We start from the raw sequence: 13518 nt of genomic DNA, 5'->3' as shown, positions 1-13518 counted from the left end.
TCCACACGCCTCGGCCTCTCAAAATGTTGGGATAACAGACATGAGCCACCGTGCCTGGCCTGCTCATTTTTTTTCTGCTGTCTTTGGCAACATATCTCACGTTTTTAAAGAGTAACCATTAAGAATTTGGAAAAACTTCAGTTTCAAAATATTATCTAAATTTCTGTAACAAAAATGATCAGATTTAAAATGGTAGTTAAAATTGAAATTTGTGTGTCAAAAATAAGTATTATTTATCTATAATTTAAAATCACACATACTGAGGACCTGTTATGCATCAATAGCTTAATCACCTTATTTAATCAATAAGTGAGATGCTACCTTTCTAAAGATGTGTTACCTTTCTTTACTCTTCACAGGATACCTGTGACGTGGACTTTATTTTTCCTGACTTGGATCTTATGATTCTGGCTCCTTACCTGCACGTGGCCAAATATGAACAATTAAGAGAGCTTTGTCTTTAGAAACACTACCACCTTCTAGCTAGGTTCTCTAGACTCGCACGGGAAATATTCAATGGAAATTTTACTGACCCAAGGTAACTTACACAGACTTTGGTGGTTCACAATCTAAAGTAAAATAATAATAATAATAAAGGTAAAGTTCTGGACCTTTCCAGGTTCTCTGTGCTTTCTTTCACCTGCTGTACCATCTTTTACCTTTATTAAAGCTCTAAATGAGAACACCCTGTGAGGTCTTATGCATCCTTTCAATTCTCCAATGCTCCCATTGCAGTGACTCCCTTGAATGTCGAACTTTTAGTCAACTAGCTTGTGTTGAAACCGACCATGTCCATCCTCACAACAGGTGTAAGAAAATGGCTGTCACTGTAGTCGGGTACCTCCTCAGATATCCTCATGTAGTCATGGTCTTCCAAGGCTAGCTCTATCCTGAGGCCCAAAGAGTAAGTCCAGATGAAGACCAGCTACAGAATTTGCAGGGTCCAGTGCAAAATAAAAATGTGGGCCCCGTGCTTGAAAGGTATTAAGAAGGTCAAGATAGTGACAGCAAAGTATTAAACCAAGTGCAAGATCCTTCTAAGCACGGGGCCTGTGTGACTGCATAGGTCATCAACACATGCTGCCAGTTCTGGGCCTGACTGACTGAAGCACCACCACAGCCTGTGCTGTTTTTTAAAGACAGATCTTGCTCTGTTGCCCAGGCTAGGGTGCAGTGGTGCAAGGTCGGCTCACTGCAGCCTCTGCCTCTCGGGTTCCAGAGATTCTCCTGCTGTAGCCTCCTAGGTAGCTGGGATTACAGGTACACACCACCACGCCCAGCTAATTTTTGTACTTTCAGTAGAGTTGGGGTTTTTCCATGTTGACCAGGCTGGTCTCAACCTTCTCACCTCAGGTGATCTGCTGGCCTTGGCTTCCCAAAGTACTGGAATGACAGGCATGGGCCACCATGCCCGGCTGGCTGTCATTCTTCATAAAGAGACAGGAAGAGGCCAGGTGCTGTGGCTCATGCCTGTAATCCCAGCACTTAGAGAGGCCAAGGTGGGTGGATCACCCGAGGTCAGGAGTTTGAGACCAGCCTGGCCAACATGGTGAAACGTCACCTCCATTAACAATACAAAAATTAGCTGGGCATGGTGGTGCATATCTGTAGTCCCAGCTACTCAGGAGGCCAAGGCAGGAGAATCACTGGAACCTGGGAGGTGGGAGTTTCGGGGAGCCGAGGTCACACCATTGTAGTCCAGCCTGGGTGGCAAAGCAAGACTCCATCTCAAAAAAACAAAAACAAAAAAACAAAAAAACAGAGACAGGAAAAGAAATCTTAAGCTTCTAGAACTTTCTCACTACACACAGGAAGTCAGGCTCTTTTCCCTTTGAGCGTCACACTGCCTGGAGGGTTGGGCTGCTGCCATTAGCCGGAGGGCAATAGTGTCCCACGCCAGGCAGCAGAGAGGAGAAGGACCTGAAGGAGCACAGACGGGAGGCCCGAAGTCTCTGATTAACCAATCCGGAGGTTTCCCTTTCCACTGGACCTCATGAAAGATGAGACCATACATGTCCTTAGTGTTTAAACCAATTTAAAGTTTTCTATTCATTAGAAGTTAAACCAAAAAAAAAAAAAGAAGTTAAACCATCCATTCCAACTTATACAAAAGCTTTGAAAATAGCTATGATTATTTTCCATTCTAGAGGTGTGGAGAGGAAGATACAGGGAGATTGCCTTGTTTCGAAGTCCTAAAGCATCCTTGATAAAGCTAGGAGTTGTCCCACCTCTGCCATGTAGTCCCCCTCATCCCATATGAATGGCAGTCACCCATTGGACTTGTGCAATGTAGCAGCCCTGCTCTGAACACTGTGGTTTCTAACTCCCGACACTTCATACTTCCAAGTATGAAGTCAGAGCCCAAATCTAATGCAGTATTAGAAGCTAAGCAAAGTAATTTCTTCAGTTGCAAGGGGGCCTAGACTTTTAAAAAATGATTTCACCATTAGAGGCTGAAGTTGCAGTAAGCTAAGATCATGCCACTGCACTCCAGCCTGGGCTACAGAGCAACAATCCATCTAAATTCAAAAAAAAAAAAAATTTCCCCATTGATACAGTTTTTTTTTTTTTTGTTTTTTTTTTTTTTTGAGAGGGAGTCTCACTCTGTTGCCCAGGCTGAATGCAGTGGCATAGTGTCGGCTCACCACAACCTCCACTTCCAGGGTTCAAGTAATTTTCCTGCCTCACTGAGTAGCTGGGATCACAGGTGCGTGCCATCACAGCTGGCTAATTGTTGTATTTTTGGTAGAGATGGGGTTTCACCGTGTTGGCCAGGATGGTCTTGAACTCCTGACCTCAACTGATCTGCCTGCGTTGGCCTCCCAAAGTGCTAAGATAACAGGCATGACACCAGGTGTGGTGGCATCTGGGTTGGAATATCTTAATAACAGAAAACTATAAGAAAAATAAAGCTATGCCCAAAATATGTTATCTTTAGGACTGAGTACACAAGTGACAGAGCCCCATTAAAAATGAATATGTAGGGCTGGGCATGGTGACTCATACCTGTAATCCCAGCATTTTGGGAGGCTGAGGCAGGTGGATCACCTGAGATTGGAGTTCAAGACCAGCCTGACCAACATGGAGAAACCCTGTCTCTAACACAAATATAAAATTAGCCAGGCATGGTGGCACATGCCTATAATCCCAACTACTTGAGAGGCTGAGGCAGGAGAATTGCTTGACGTGGAGAGGTGGAGGTTGCGGTGATCTGAGATTGTGCCACTGCATGCCAGCCTGGGCAATAAGAGCGAAACTCTGTCTTAAAAAAAAAAAAGAATATGTGGGGTTCCTTGTTAGAAATATCATTACTCATGTCAAGACAGTGACCACAGAGCATTAAACCGAGCATGGGGTCCCCCTAAGTGTGGGGACTTGTGCGACTACACAGGTCACAGGCCCTTGAAGCCAGCCATCTTCAGTCAAGTATTCTTATTGAAAAGCCAACTGCATTAATTTCCTGTGGCTGCTATAACAAATCGCCACAAATGGGATGGCTGCAAACAACACACAGTTATTACGTTACAGATCTGAAGGCCAGAAGTAAAAAGTGAGCTAAAATGAAGGTGTCAGAACCATTGGCTTCCTCTGGAGGCTCCAGAGATGACTCGGTTCCTTGTGCCTTCCAGGTTCCCAACAGAGCTGGCATTCCTCCCCTCCTGGCTCCACATCGAATAGCCTTCTTCCCTGTTTTTTCTTTGTCACATTGCCTTCTCTCTGACTCTAACTCCTGTGCTCCTCTGTGTTAGTCCATTCTTGCATTGCTGTAAGGGAATACCTGAGGCTCGGTAATTTATAAAGAAAATTGGTTTATTTGGCTCACAGTTCTGCAGGCTATAACAGAAAGCATGGCATCAGCATCTGCTTCTGGTGAGGACTCCCGAAGCTTCCAATCACAGTGGAAGGCAAAGGGGAGTCAGTATATCACATGGCAAAGCTGGGGCAAGAGAGAGAGGAATAGGTGCCAGCCTCCTTTAAACATCAGATCTCACATGAACTAACAGAGTGAGAACCCACTCATCCTGGAGAGGATGGCACTAAACCATTGCTGAGGGATCTGCCCCCATGCTCCAATACCACCCAACAGGACCCACCTTCTACACTGGGGATTACATTTCAATGTGAGATTTTGAGGAGACAAACATCTAAACTATGGAAAACTCTTGTGATTACCTTAGATCCACCTTATAATGCAAGTAATCTTCCCATTTTGACAACCTTAACTTGATTACATTTGCAAAGTTCTTTTTGCTACACAAAGTTCCAGAGGTTAGGGCATGGACTTCTTTGGAGTTTCATCATTCAGCCTATGATACGAATACAACCCACTTTTTAAATGTCCAGCAGGCTTTTGCTTACCAAAGCAGTCAAGATACACAGTGCCATGAAATCACAGAGTTGGAAAACACTTTAACTTCTCTAGCCACTGGAAATTTCCAACTGAATAGCTCATGGTCATATAAACTTGTTTCTAAAATGGAACTTTTTTTTTTCTGCCCACTCCAGTAATCCTCTGAATGCCCTGTATCAGGAGGTGGTTCAAAGATCTATTTATTTAGGCAAGGCAGAAACTTAGAGTCATCCTAAATTATTTCCTCTGCCTCATGTGCCACTTCCACTCTCACCCCCATTTCTGATTAATCACCAAGTCCTGCTGATGTATAACCTCAAAAAATTTCTATAATTTGTTTAAATCCACCATTGTCAAGTTTAAGTCTTCATTATGTCTTCTACCAGTGGCCCTGCCTCTATTATCTCTCCATTCATCTTCTACAGATTTGTAAAGGAATATTACTTACAGCACTGATCAAACACCAGAAAACTGGAAATACCTTAAACATCCAGGAACAGAGAACCATACACATAGCATAGTCATAAAATGGAATCTCATATAGCATGGAAATGAATTAGATTATGCACCTCAAAATAGATATCAAAAATATGATGTTGAATCAAACAGTTTGCAGAATGTGCATGCATTATAATTATTTTATCTTTTTTGTTTTTTTAAAAAAAATTTATTTTCTGCATGTATTATAATTACATATAGGTTGATAGATACAATTATATGTTGTTTGTTGTATTATATAATGTGCGTATATATTTTTTATGTGTTTAATTTATACACACGTGTATGTCTATAATCACATATATCTATGTATGTGATACATACTTATATAAGAGTACTATTTTCCTGTAATCCCAACACTTTGGGAGGCTGAGGCAGGTGGATCACTTGAGGTCAGGCGTTCAAGACCAGTCTGGCCAACAGGGTGAAACCCCATCTCTACTAAAAATACAAAAATTAGCCAGGCATGGTGGCACATGCCTGTAGTCCCACCTACTCGGGAGGCTGAGGAAGAAGAATTGCTTGAACCCAGGAGGCAGAGGTTGCATAAGTCAAGGTTGTGCTACTATACTCCAGCCCAGGTGACAGAACGAGAGTCTGTTTCAAAAAAAATAAAAATAAAAAGAGTACTATTTTATGTTTAAATATACATATATATCACATCATGCTTGAAATTAACCACATACAATAGTACTCTTAAGATAATATATATGTAGTAAAATACATAAATATTCATCAAAACAGTCATCACAAAATTTAGCATGATGGTGTTCTCTAGGAGAGAAGGAGTATAACGTGACATAGAAGAAAGACAGCTACCTTTAAGTATTTCTTCAATGTTTGTTTTATTTTAGAAGAAAAGGAGAAGATTTAAAGTGATACGGTAAGACGTTCATATTATCTAAAGCTAGGTGAAGGCTATGTGGATAATTGTTAAATGCTCTTACGATATTTTGAAGTGACTCATAATTAAAAGGGAAAAAGAGTGCTTTAAGAAGCATGAAATTCACCATGCAGACTTCCAAGGATCTCTCAACATAAATAATGGCTCCATTAAGTCAACCCAAAACAAAGCTTGCCAGTCATTGGGCCCTGCTGTGTACCTGAATCTCCCTTTGGCTTTTGATTATCTCATTATACGATGCAGAAGACAGGCAAGGATCACCAGAAATGTGAGGAAACACTCCCACTTGAAAGCTAGAGAACAAAGGACCTCAGATGAAAAAAAATCCTAAGTAGCATCCTCAGCGAGATTAGAGAATACAATGCATTCATAAAGTGCAAGATTCTATAGAAAAGGAGAAAACAGAAGACAATGAGATAAAGAGTCAAGGAAATTATGTAAATTTTGGAAGATAAAGCAATCTTCCAGAAAGTAAATGGAAATGGAAGAAAAGTAGAAAAAATGAGAGAAGAGATTGAATGATGGAGATCAATCCAGAAGTTTCAATATCTGAATAATAATATTGTCATGATTATAATGATGATAGAAACAGATAGTGTAAAAATAAAAATAAAAAAAGAACAAAAAGGTAAAAAAAACAAGTTCCAGAATTGAAGGGCATGAATCTCTACATTGAAAGCTGCATTAATTGCACAGAATAATAAATATGTATTTATCCATATCCAGATACAGCATCATAAATGATAAACACAAAACTCTGTAACAGTTTACCTACACAGGAAAGAGAAACAGGCATCAGAATTTTCACTCAAACTGAGCCAAGAAGACAACAGAGCTCTTTATTCAAAGGTTTGGAGAAATATTTTCAACCTAGAATAATCCACTGACCTAATGTGAGGAATGAAAAAGATATTTTCAGGCTGTAAGGCTTCAGACAGCTTATGTCCTACACTACTGTTTCTTAGTAAATTATTTGAGATATTTTCTGGCAAAAAGAAAGTAAGTAAATAAGCCAAGGGATTCTGGTATCCAGGATTTTAATACAGAAAAGAGAAAAGTCACGAGGGAAAATCAAAGGATGACCCCTGGGGAGCAGGTATAGCTACCCATGCAGATGACCACTGGAAGGAGAACACGTCTGCTGGTAATTTGTGGGTTGGGAGAGAACAAGGGGAGCTTTTTAGAATACTCCATTTAATAAAGACATTGGAAAATTTTGAAAATATATTTCTGTATAGTAATTTAAAAAAATACCTGCATACAGAAACTCCCCATGAAAGTTAGAAATTCAACAATAAATAGTTTCATATGTTTATGCTTATTTATTTTTGGAGATGGAGTCTCACTCTTGTCACTCAGGCTGGAGTGCAATGGCACCATCTCTGCTCACTGAAACCTTGGCCTCCCGAGTTTAAGTGATTCTCCTGCTTCAACCTCCTGAGTAGCTGGGATTACAGGCACCAGACACCACTCCCAGCTAATTTTTGTATTTTTAGTAGAAACGAAGTTTCACTATGTGGGCCAGGCTAGTCTTGAACTCCTGACCTCAGGTGATCAGCCCACCTTGGCCTTCCAAAATGCTGGAATTACAGGCCTGAGCCACCACAACCCGCCAGTCTCATATACTTATAATTACAATAATGTAACTACTTTGACTTCTACTTTTATAATCCACATAATGAAGAAAGAGGCAATGATTCAGTGACGCTAAAGAGCAGAATATGCATGTTCAGCCTTGAAGATGTAAAAGTAGAGAATACAGAAGCAAGAGATGGAAGAGAAGAGGACTGAAGGAAAGACACTGGGCTGGGGGATTCTCTTACAAAGATAGGAGCAAAAGATGCTGTGTCTATAATGAAAAAAAAGAAGTTTTAATATATTATTTCAACCTTCAAAGGAAACCAAAAGAGAAAAACAAAGAGAAATAATTATATAAAATAATTTCATGGAGGGGAAGTAATGATTAATATAAAAGAAGCAATTCTTTGTCTATCATAACAGAATAATTGCTAAAATTTATAAATCAAAAAAAGAACATTATACAAATATTATTTAGCCATATGGAGCTAATTCTCCTATGCAATAGCTTGAAGAATTAAAAGTGGAATTAAAGACCCTTCAATGATGTTTGCTTGGCATTGTAGCAATCTTCAATCAAAACTCATCAAATGAACGGATGCTTCAGAAGGGATTGAGTAGTAGACTATTACATTTTGTCTTCCCATTCCATTTAATTTTTTAACCACATGCATGGATGGCTTTGAAAAAAACTATTCATTATTATTTATCAATACTTTAAAAGAATTCGTTATGCTTAAAAAACAGATATGTTTTGGTTTGAGAATAAAATTTATATAAAATACAGATTAAAATGCAAATTACATTATGCAGCACTGAAAACACACTGTTTTCATGACTAGTTATTTAGAACTCTAGTATTTTTACACTTAAAATTAAGTGGTTTCTAATCTTTATGAATTTTCATGACTTTATTTCTAAATGATAAGAAAGAATTTCATGCAGGTATTTGCAAGCACTTCTCTGCAAATAAAACACTCTTGGTGTAGACGGTCTTTATTTCCAAAAACCTCAAAGCCAAATTGGATATAATTTCTCTTTATATTTTTTAATTGCTGGAAAAGTCTTCATCTTCTACATATGAATTTGGATCACATACCTGGAACTCAGGTACCTAGCAAAAAGTTCACCTTGAGGCATGAAAATGCTGAAAATTGTAATTGTTTACTCTCATTTTCTTGCATCAGTATTCTCTTTGCCTTTTTATTTTGTCTATTACTCAGTATGGATAGTCATTAAAAATGATGATAATGAAGTAGTTCAAAACTCCATGCTGATCACCATGATGGTAGGGAGTACACAGCACACCAGGTTAAGTGTTGGATTCTGAACATGCTTGTCTAATCACCATGAACCATAATATGCATGCAGAGCACTCAAAGCTCTCTTCTTTTTTTCTGTTTTTGAGACAAGAGTTTTGCTCCTGTTGCCCAAGCAGGAGTACAGTGGTGCGATCTTGGTTCATTGTAACCTCTGCCTCCTGGATTCAAGTGATTCTTCTGCCTCAGTCTTCTGAGTAGCTGAGATTACGGGTGCCTACCATCACACTTGGCTAATTTTTTGTATTTTTAGTAAAGACAGGGTTTCATTATATTGGCCAGGCTGGTCTCAAACTCCTGATCTCAGGTGATCCACCTGCCTTGGCCTACCAAAGTCCTGGGATATTAGGGATGAGCCCTTTGCCCAGACTCAAAGCTCTTTTAAAGACAGCGAGAGAAGATACATCACTCTTGATTCTGAGATTCAAATAAAAAATCGTGAGAGCATCTCTCTTGTAGTAGGAGATGCAATGGACATCACTTTATTTCTGGGAATTTATGAAGGAGTGGTGTTGGGAGAGAAAGATTAATTCTTTTTCTTCTGAAGACTTCTCTGAGTTTTTGCTTCTGCTAAATTATTTGAATTTGCAAACCATCCACTACATGCTGTTCATTTTTCTTTTTTTGAGACAGAGTCTCACTCTGTCACCCAGACTGGAGTGCAATGGCGTTATCTCTGCTCACTGCAACCTCCACCTCCTAGGTTCAGGCAATTCTCCTGTCTCAGCCTCCAGAGTAGCTGGTACTACACGTGATTGCCACCCACCTGGCTAATTTTTGTATTTTTAGTAGAGGCATGGTTTCACTATGTGGGCCACTACCTGCCTCAGCTTCCTGGGTAGTTACAGGCATGCAGCACCATACCTGGGTAATTATTGTATTTTTAGTAGAGTCAGGATTTTACCATATTGGCCTGGCTGGTCTCAAGTGATCTGCCTGTAATCCCAACACTTTGGAATTACAGGTATGAGCCACCCAGCCCAGCCCAGTCTTTCTTCCTGAGCAGCTATGGTGCCCAGTAAGAAATTGTAGGAAGGTCATGATTAAGGAGAAGAGAGGAGAGATAGATTTAGGGAAACAATTAGCAGACTATGCTACCACTGGAATCTTTTTTTTTTTTTTTATCCAACAAAGAAATGTTTAATTATTTGATGCTGATACAGGGTTTTTTTTTTTTTTAATTTAAAATGAGACAAATCCTTTTGTGCCTTTTAAGGTTTCCTTTTAAGCCACATGCCTATATTCTATTTAAAGAATAATTTTTTAAAAATAAAAAGAATAATTTAAGAACTGTATACATAGGGGCAAGCCATATGCTGCACCAACTGGATCATAGATCCTCTTTCCCCAAGGGCAGCCCATTCTTGGTTCTTACCACTGGAATCTTAAACTAATTATAGGTTTTGGTGGGTTGTCTAGCAACATTTCAGAGAGTATTTCAAAAAGAGAGGATTAAAGGGCCGCAGTGTCCATATATCTAGCTAAAGTAGGGTTCTATCAAGGAGAAAGAGAAAACACATTGGGTAAAACCTGGCAGCTTCCAACTTAACTACAAATACTACATTTTATATATCAGATTTTTCCTAAAGAATCAGGGAAACAGTGAAAAAACTATTATATTGCTCATTCTTAAAGGTCTGTTACCACTTAACTCCTGGAAATTTATCATAGAAAGCACCTTAGGGTGTTTTCTCCAGACCTCACCTCCTCTCTCTATGCTGAACTTTTCTCTCAAGTTTTCCTAACCTCAAATTCCTGGAAGCCAAAACTACAAAAACCGTAGAAGAAAATCTAGGCAATACCATTCAGGACACAGGCACAGGCATATACTTCATGACAAAAATGCCAAAAGCAATTGGAATGAAAGCAAAAATTGACAAATGGGATCTAATTTAATGAACTACATTAAACTAATTAAATTTCTTCTGCATAGCAAAAGAAACTACCATCAGAGAAAACAGACAACCTACAGAACAGGAAAAAATTTTTGAAGTCTATCTCTCTGACAAAGGTCTAGTATCCAGAATCTACAAGGAACTTAAACAAATTTATAAAAAGAAAACAACCTCATTTAAAAGTGGGCAAAGGACAAGAACAGATGCTTCTCAAAAGAAGACATACACTTAGCTAACAAACATAAAAAAAAGCATAACATCACTAATTATTAGAGAAATGCAAATCAAAACCACAGTGAGATATCATCTCACACCAGTCAGAAGGGCTATTAATCAAAAGTCAAAAAACAACAGATGCTGGTGAGAGAAATAGAAACACTTTTATACTGTCGGTGGGAGTGTAAATTGATTCAACCATTGTGGAAGACAGTGTGGTGATTCCTCAAAGACCTAGAGGCAGAAATATCATTTGACCCAGCAATCCCATTACTGGGTATATACCCAACGGAATATAAATCATTCTGTTATAAAGATACATGTACGTGCATGTTCATTACAATACTATTCACAATAGCAAAGACATAGAATCAACCCAAATGCTCATTGATGATAGACTGCATAAAGGAAATTTATATACACCATGGAATACTATATGTATTCCATATGGATGGAATTGGAAGGCATTACCTTCAGCAAACTAACACAGGAACAGAAAACCAAGCACTGCATGTTCTCACTTGTAAGTGGCTGAAGGATGAGAACACCTGGACACATGGTAGGGAACAATAAACACTGGGGTCAGTGGCGGGAGGGAGAGCATCAAGAAGAATAGTTAATGGATGCTGGGCTTAATACCTAGGTGATGGGATGATCTGTGCAGCAAACCACCATGGCACATGTTTACATATGCAACAAGCCTGCCCATCCTGAACATGTACCCCTGAACTTAAAATAAAAGTTGAAGAAAAGAAAAAAAAAATCCTGGGAGCTATGCTGCTCTCCTTATGCTGTTTTGAATAAGCAGTAAACTCTCTGCTTTAAGTATGGCAAGTAGAATCCCCAAGGCAGGGTATGGAATTTTATTTTCCTTAATGAAGATGGTTTCTCCCCAGGAGGAATTCTAGTGCCAGTTGTTGATGAAACAACATTCTCAAGCTACTTATTTGCTAAATATATGAATCATCCACATTTTTCTTTACAGTATTCCTGGATAAACTGGAAAGATAAATTATCAGGGCTGTCATCCCTTTACTAGTAAGATATACTTGTCAAATAGTCATTGATTTAGGAAGTGCTGTGCCAGCCATTTAAGTAGCATCTCAGTATACAAAAGCAGAGGAAAATAGATGATGTTTCTTCTAATGGCTCTTACCATCTAGTGCTATCCAGTGCTGTCTAGATTTTAAGAGAACAAGTGAACACCAAGAGACCTGTCACTGACACACTCCTTTGACATAAAGCAAGAATGTTGGGCTATGTCCAAGAATGGGAATAAAAAAATCCATGCTGAATATCTACATAAGCTCAGCCTTCCCTGAGTTTTGTCATTCATGATGTTCGTGGACATCACAGTATACTGGAAGTCTTCTAGAATAAATAGTAACAATAGCTGTTACCATCTAGAAAATATGTCCAGTTGTCCAAGGCACATGAACAGAGGATGGCACTCCCCTGTTCCTTGCAGTTAGGAGGGGTCATGTGACTTGCTTTGGCTAGTTAAATGAGAGTGGAAGTCACGTGCCATGTTTGGTTGGAAGTCTCAAGAGTCAGTGCTCAGTTAAGCCAAGCTCTTCTTCCCTCTGCCTTGACAAGTGGCCACACATCAGTTGGTGTCTGCTTGATCAGTCTGGTTTCTGGACTAAAGATACCAAGGAGTCCTCAAGCAATCCCTAATGGAGATCTACTGTCAGTGAAAAGAAACCTTTGTCTTTCTAAGCTACTGAGATTTGGGAGATTTTTTTACTACTGTAGTGTAACCCAGCCCATCCCAACTGATGGCAATCATAAATGTCTCTCAACATGAGAGTCTTCTACAAAAGGTAACCCATCTCATCCTCATGGAAACCTCATGAGACAGATACTATTATTTCCATGATTTTCTCTGACAAAATTTAGAGATAAAGGAGTAGATGAATAGTTAAGTGCTAATATCCAAACCCCTGACATTCCAAGTGGGCTTTCATGCTTTGGTGACCCAAGATTCTTGCTTTAATTAATAAATGGCAACTCAACTAAAATGGGTACCTAAAAGTGTCAGGCCTCTGCCTCAGGCTCTGGGAATCTAAGGGTGGACAAGACACAAAATAGCTTACTTCCAAGTGGAAGGAAACAAAAAGAAAGACTCAAGAAAGCATACAACAAACAGGTTCAGTTCATTATGAAGAACATAAAATACAGGGATGTGACAGAATGAGGAATAATGAAATGGTCAGAAAGGCCTCTGAGGAAGTGATTTTTTAGTTGAGAGGAGAAAGAGATATCCCAGGCAGGCCTAATAGTGCAAAGGTCTTTCCCTGGAGAAGCCCGGTGCATCAGCGGTGCAGAGCCGAGTCAGTGTTGCAAGACCATGCAGAGAGGGTATGAGACGACGTGGCAGGCAGGCAGGCAGGGGCGCATCCTGCAGGACTGGAGGCTGCAAGGACTCTGGAGCAGGGGAATGACTTCATTCAGTTTCCTTTGTGTAAGAACCACTCTGGTTGTCGCAGTGCGGGTGAGAGGCTAGTGGATGCAGGGAGATGAGCCAGGAGACCCCGGCAGCAGCCTAGATCTACCGGTGGTGAAGGACTAGGTCTTGACCCCCACGCCTATCCTTTTGGAACCTACTCCAGTCTACGCAGTTCTGCGCGCCAGCGACCACTCCCTGAGTTCGACCCCACCCGAATTCCTGTTGCTGATCCGGCTCTAGGACGCTGCAGCTTTGTCCGGTTGCAATGAGTTTCTAAATGCACCCTCTCTGGTTCTGATCTAACCCCT

This window comes from Saimiri boliviensis, chromosome 3, assembly GCF_048565385.1.
Source record: "Saimiri boliviensis isolate mSaiBol1 chromosome 3, mSaiBol1.pri, whole genome shotgun sequence".
In the NCBI taxonomy this organism is placed as follows: Eukaryota; Metazoa; Chordata; class Mammalia; order Primates; family Cebidae; genus Saimiri; species Saimiri boliviensis.
This window is presented reverse-complemented; position numbering follows the sequence as displayed.